The sequence below is a fragment of the Muscardinus avellanarius genome (genome assembly GCF_963383645.1).
Source record: "Muscardinus avellanarius genome assembly, chromosome: 14".
NCBI lineage: Eukaryota > Metazoa > Chordata > Mammalia > Rodentia > Gliridae > Muscardinus > Muscardinus avellanarius.
The window spans coordinates 68,542,261-68,549,353 of NC_137800.1; positions in this window are offsets into that span (position 1 = coordinate 68,542,261).

A 7,093-nucleotide genomic window follows, 5' to 3' on the forward strand; every position below is an offset into this window, starting at 1 on the left:
CCGCCCCGGGGGCCGCCTCGGCCTCCAGCCCAGATCAAGTGCTGTTCCGTAGGTGAAGACGTTCGTGGTTCTGTTTCATTTCTGTCTTCTACATTTAGTCTCCGCCCACCCCAGAGAGAGAGAGAGAGAGCACACTTTCTTACACGCTCACACATTTAACACTTGTATGTAAGGCCCAACCCCTCTTTCCCAGTGTACACAATTCCCCGCCCTACTCGCACGCCCCGACGGCTTCCAGTTCTTTATCATTCCCATTTAAAACTTTTTAAAGAAAGAACGGGGGCGTTGGAGGCTCTGAGATAGACAACTGAGGTTTGGGGTTTGGGTTCGCTTTCCCATGACAGATAAAATCACTCAGGTGATTTCACTCCTGCTTCTAATTAGAGGGGAGCTTTAAAAGAAGCCACAGGATTTGAGGCTCCCCAAGAGCCCAGCCCCGTCAGGAATCGCACCTGGCGGGGAGGGAGGCGAGGGTGAAGACTTTCGCCCGGGGCCGCGCTCAGGCCGCCGCCGAGCCTGCCCCATTCCCGCGGCCACGAGGTCGGGATGTCCTGAGCTTGGGCCTGGGACAGGCCCAGCCACCCTCCCAGGCTACCATCTCTGAGACTTGCAGACGAACAAAGAACCGGTTTCAAATCGTCTTCTCAGACATGTCAGGCAAATACGTGTAAAAGGTCAGCTCTGCATCGCAGAGTGAAGACACGTTCCCAGCACCCAGTCTTCGCCTGGAAATTCTGCGCTGCGGCATCCAAACCCGGTGGACTGCCCAGACCCGGCTTCGCACCCTCCTGGCTTCCCAAGAGTGGTGCGGTGGTGTCGCTCTGTGGAGACCCCCACGTGGCTTCGGCATCTTAATCGTCCCTAATCTGACGGGCTTTAATCTGAGTGCCGATCCTCTAGTTAATCGGAAGATTTCTTGGATCTCTCTTACAACCAAGCTCAACAAGTTTGGGGTTTGTTTTGTAGGTGTTTTTGTTTTTTCCTTTTTTTTTTGGCTTGGGTATGGATTAAAAATAAATACGGTTTTTTTTTTAACTCGTGTCTGCCCTGCAACTCCCCTGGCTCTTCCCAGCGCTTAGAAATGAGGGACGACGACAGATTTTTCTAGAGTCCAAGACTCAAGGAGAGGGGGCGCCAGCAGCTCTCTAGGATTCCCGCGGGGGGGCGCTGCGCTCTCATGGGACAGCTGCGGTTTCAGGTCCAGAGCGCCCGCCTCTCCCGACCGCGAGTGGGACTACTGTAGACCCCACTGGGTGGGCCAGGTCCCGCGTGGAAACCGGAGCAGACTCGTGCCGGGGCCCAGGTGCGGCGCCATTTTCACCCTGGGCACGTTTTGGGGAGATTGGGGGCGCGTGCGAGAAGACTTAGGCAGAACTGCAGGTGAGGTTAAGTGAAAGCCAAGCCGCGGGGGGAGAGTTGAGAGTGGGCCGGCCTTGGGAAAAAGAGCCCTAGGGGTCAGTTCAGATGCTGGGGGGAAGAGGGAGGAAGAGCGGGAAGGAGGAGAAATTAAGGAGCAGCCCGGAGCTGGTATTTGTCTTCAGAGAAACACCAGCGGCGGCGGGAGTTCACACTCGGTTTTGTCATTTACATTTACCGACTGGCTGTGTGATCTTTTTGTGAGTTACTGAACTTGTCTGAACCTCCGGTTCTTCGTTTGTAAAGCGGGTTATTAGTGGGAATTCAACAGGAGAGCCTGAGCAAATCGCTTACATACATGGCCAGGTGAGGCCCAGGGGCTGCTGAGCCTTGGCAAGGATGTCCACACTGCTCCTCATGATGTCAATCCACGATGATGTCAGCCGCCTGGTCTCTTTCTCCAACACTATGCAGCGGGACATTGCTCAGTTGCATTTCCCTGAAGTCACTCTTCAAACCCTGGGCCTGCCAGGTATTCGACCTCCTCTGGCCTTCCAAACACCTGCCTCACTTCTGAGAGCCTTTCCCCATCAGGAACACCTCCCCAGCTCAGGACCTGCGGGGCTCAGCCACCTCTGGAGGGAGGCACCCTGGGAAGGCGGCGTCGGGATGCCTCCCAGCTCCATTCTGAAGCCAGGGTGTCAGTCATCTTAGAGTCTAGCCAGCAGTTCCCAGTATTTAGGCAGACCCAGGACCACTGACTGCCTTTGGCAACCCTTCTCAGTACCCAAGTGGCCCCTGGCGGTGCAGCCTCCGACCACCTTGGAATGAGAAACCTGTGACTTTTTTTTCGTCAGAACAGAGGAAGAGAAGCAGATTTCTCTGGCATTGACCACTGAGCAGATTCTGCAGCTAACAGGGCTTGTGATTTTTGCAAACTTTTTTTGTGCAACATAGTACATTAAGTCTAGGCTGCAGGCGAGTGGGATTGCCCAGTTGTGCACAGCTTCTGTTCTCCAGGGCCCTCAGTGTCAGATAGACTGGTGAATCTTCTCTTCCAGCTCTCCTCCCAAGGGCCATCAGCCTCCAAAGTGCAGCTGGAATCATCTCTTCTTTTAGGTTGATCTCGGCTGCTTCAACCCCATTTTCCATCCACTCCCGCACCTCCAGCTTCTCCCTCTCCCTTCCATTCAACATCAAGGCTGAACTCCTAACACCCCCACCAGAGGTGCCTTACCCAGGGGTTCATCACTCCCGTGCTGGCCTGGGGCTTTCTCTCCCCAGAGGGAAGATCCTGGGGCAGGTTGAGCGACCATTTTGCCCTGCACACCTCTTACCCTATAATGGCTTTCTTCCCTGCCCTCGGGTCAGAGCGAGCTCAACTCAACTTTGATTCTTTCTTGGACTTCTTGGAGGAATAAATTGACCCTGAGGCCCTCACTGGGAGCTGTTCCTCAAAAGCCCCAAAGTGAGCCCGTGTGGTGGCTTGTGCTTGTAATCCCAGCATTTGGGAGGCTGAGACAGGAGGCTCCTAGTTCAGGGCCAGCCTCAGCTACCTAGTGAGGTCCTTTGCAACTCAGTGAGATCCTGTTTCAAAATAAAGTCTAAAAAATAAAAATAGAGCTGGGGTGTAACTCGGAGGTAGAATGCCCCAGGCTTCCATCCCTAGCACCGCAAAAAAAAAAAAAAAAAAAAAAAAAAAAAAAAAAAAAAGAACCCCATAGCTCGCTCAACTCCGCTTGGAATGAAGGCATTCGATGGGATTACCAGTATTACCAGTAAGGGCAGGAGGAAGAAGCCAAACCTCTCACCAAAAGCACCCAGGGAGAAGGTGCGGGAAGGAAAACCAGCGGCCTGGAGTGCATCTGGGGGCGGGGGGCATTGCCCAGTGCTGGGAGCCAGTGGGTGCCCAAGGTCTGAGGTGTACAGGCCGAGAGAGCCCTGCAGCCTGGAGAAGGGAGCTCGGGTCTCGCACGGCCTCGGGGTCTTCCGCGCCCAGAGCGACAGGTGCCCAGGCTGTCTCCACCGCCCGCTGTGCCGGCCGGCCGCCGCGCAGTGGTGCAGAACCACTACCCCGGCGAGTTTGCGCTTCTGTTTACAAAGCAATCCTGTCGGCAAAAGAGGGTCGAAATCACCACTTATCACACCGTCATCAAGTAATCTGCCCCCTGGGGAGAGAGGGCCCAGCAGAGACCCGCGAGGAGTGTAGGGGCGGGAGAGAGGGGACAGAGGAAAGGGAAACTGTCCCAACCCTACTGCCCTGTAGTGCGCCCCAACAGGCCAGGAAGGACCCCGGGGAGCCTGGGCCTGGGGCGGGGTTGCCCTGCCCAATGGGTGGGCAGAGTGCAGCATCGTCCTGTGAGTCTTCGGAATGGGCTCACGTGCAGCCCCCTCAGGCTGATGTTTACTTTCTTAGAGTCTTCAAAGACAGTCCAAAGCAGTCCAAAGGCCCTGCGAAGTAGATCAGCAGAAAGTGTGTGTGTGTGTGTGTGTGTGTGTGTGTGTGTGTGTGTGTGTGTGTGTGTTGTACACGGGCTCTCTTCCCCTCGTGGGTTGAGGTGGGGGTAACCCCATAGAATCCCTGGAGAATGTGGAGCAATGGCACCCCGAGAATTCCTGGGCAGTGGGAGAGGACTTTCTTCCTCCACTGGCCTGGTTCTCCTGGAACTTGTTCCTGGAGGGGTGGGGGTATTGACCAATAGTGGTCAGGAACAGTGAGGAAATGGGGGAGAAGCAGAAGTCCTAGGGAATTCTACAGGATCTGGCTCCAGACCTAGCAGCTTCTGGTGTCCTCCTTCAGGACACTCTTTAGGTAGCCAACCCAGCCAACCATCATGGAGTTCCTGGACATTTCCTCCCCAGGCTTTTCCTAAGGGTCAAGAGAATGGCTTTACCCTTCAGATATCCTTGATGCAGCGGCTATGTGCTGGTCTCGATCCCAGCAATGCACAGTTTACTATCACCAGGATTTGAATTCATACCTGAGAGATCGTGGGCATCCACTACTGTCCCCCAGCTCCCTAGGCCCATCCTGGCCATTCCAGATAGGCGCGATTTCTCCTGCAGCCAACATTAATGTACCACCTCGGCCTGTGCGGAGTTTGGACTCAAGTCCAGCGTGGGTTGGGGACTCTCGGTCCCCAAAACTCCAGTCTGAAAAGTGAGCCTTGGGAGGTCACTTGGGATGCTCCAAGCAGGTGAGTGAAGGGGCTACATCTCCCAGGCATGGCGCGCAGGTTAAATTAAGTGTTATCATTTGCACTTACAAAAGGCCATGAGAAAATGGTTTTATCCTCTATAATTTCTATGTAGCTCAAGAAAGCAGATATGCCTGTATTTGTGTACAAAATAATCTGTAAAGTGAGGAATTGTATTTTCCAAAGACCTGGACTGGAAGTTGGCAGAATCTCCAAGAGCACAATAGGAAAGATCCTCCTTCCCTCTCCTCCTCCCCGCAAATCCTCTGGGAGCAACGGATGACTTAACATGTTGATTTTAAACTTTGCTGTATGTTACAATTATTTTGGGAATTACAAAATCTGAATACCCAAGAAAAGATTCTTGGAACCGATTAAACCAGAATTTCTGGAAGTAGGACCCAAGCAAAAATGTGTAGAGTATCCTAAGTGGTGCTGGCGCAGCTAAATTTGAAGTTTGGCAGAATCACCAGGGCAACTTGTCAGATATGCAGATTCCCAGGCAGCCCACTGAAAACCCCAGAGGCGGGGCCCCAGCAACCAATATATATGTATTGGTAGTACTGGGAATTGAACCCAGGGGCAGTCTACCTCTGAGCTAAACCCCCAGCCCTATTTTTTTTTAATTCTTTATTTTGAAATAGGGTCTCACTAAGTTGCAGAGGGGCTCACTAAGCAGCTGAGGCTGGCCGTGAACCTGCGATCCTCCTGTCTCAGCCTCCCGAATGCTAGGATTACAAGCCACCACATTCAACTCAGCATGCAATATTTTAACTTGCTCTCCTCGGCATGTCGCTGGGCTCTCAGCATTGGGAACCACTTAGGGAAATGTGTGCCTCTATCTGAGGCAGAATCTGTGGGTTGACTTTTAAAACTCACAATTACTTTTCATCTTTGCCCTTGTGGAAAACTTGAAACTTCAGATTCATATTCACCCCCTTTGGGAAAGCAGAGCATGGCTTATTCCTTGCTATGGCAAAATGTAAACCCTCAAACAAAACTGCTCTTCCTACCATGGTGCACACTTGTAATCCCAGCATTCGGGAGGCTGGGACAGGAGGATCTCAGGTTCGCAGACAACTTCAGCTCCTTAGTGAGGTCCTTTGCTACTCAGTGAGACCCTGTTTCAAAATAAACAATAAAAAATGGGCCTGGGGATGTAGCTTGGAGGTAGAATGCCTCTGGGTTCCATCCCCAGTACCACAAAACAAACAACATTAAAAAACTGCTCTCTCTGTGAATTAGCCAGCTTAAAAACAAGTCCAACATCACTGTTGAAGCAGAGCCAGCCAATCTCAGCAACGCTGGCATCTCCAGGTGCCTTGGGGGGCTTTCCTGGGAAAAGGAGGTAGACCCACCCTAAGATGTAAATTTAACTTCCCCCTCCCGGTCTCCCTGGCCCACTTGCTTGACACCTGCTTTCAGTGCCCCCCCCCACACACACACAGTGGAATTTTCAGCCTCGACCTCTTCTGGCTGAATTAGGAGAGAAATTTTGGTTCTCTGCTCCATCTACCTAGGATAAGTTTGCTGACCAGGTGAGCACCCAAACGCAGCGCCCTCTACGACTCCTTACCCCATGCGGGGGCAAGTTTTCTATATTTGTACAGAAGCGCCCTGGTCGGCTGGGTGGAGCAGCTCGGATGCCTTCACCTGGGGCTGATGGCCTGAGTGAATGCAGCCTCCGCTTTACAACTGCCAGCCAAGCGCACCAAATCCTCCGGACGCACCTCGCCCCCCGGGGCGGTCGCCCCTAGGACCACATAGTGCACAGGGGCCCGGGTGGCTCTGCCATGCCTCCAGAAGGGCTTGGTCACCATTTGGGGTACGTGTGTCTTTGCCAGAAGAGTAGGACACGTGGGCAAACAGGTGGGAGTCGCGTCGGTGGCTCAGAAGGCACGCGCAGGAGCGGCCAGCGCCCGCCGGCGTCCGCCCCCAGGCCAGCCTCCGCCCCGCCGCGGTGGGAGTGGGCAGGGGGCGGCGGCCCGGAGCTCCGGGATCGAGGGTCCCTGCTGCGCGCTCGGACTCCAAATCCTGGCGGGCAGGGGGCGTGGAGCCGATTTGGCTCTGTTCCCATTCAAAATCTAGAAGCTGGTGGAGACCAAGACTCTCCTCAGTCGCAGCAAGTCTCCTGAAAGTCTGGGAAGGCAGCCTCAAAACTTTCTGCCATGCAAAGCCCTGGGGTCGCGAGAGCCGGTCCCGGTTGGTTCCCTTTGTGGGGTGCAGACCATGAGGCGTTCGCCCCACTTTCCTTTGACCGTGTGTGTGTGTGGGGGGGGGGGTCCAGGCTCGTAGATGGACCGGGTCAAGGCTCCCGTTTTCTTTCCGTTTGTCTTAGTTGACTAATAGCGCATCAGGCTAGAGTGTGTGTGATCTTGGATTTTCTCAAGAATTTATCACTTTAATCTAGAGACCTTTTTTTAAAGGCCTTTTAGAGGCCTTTTTTTTAAAAAATGGAGACACTCGCCTGGCTTTTTTTTAAGCGCTCACTTAAGCCCGCAGACTTCAGATTCCATTGCTTTTGTGCTAGACGACCGAGT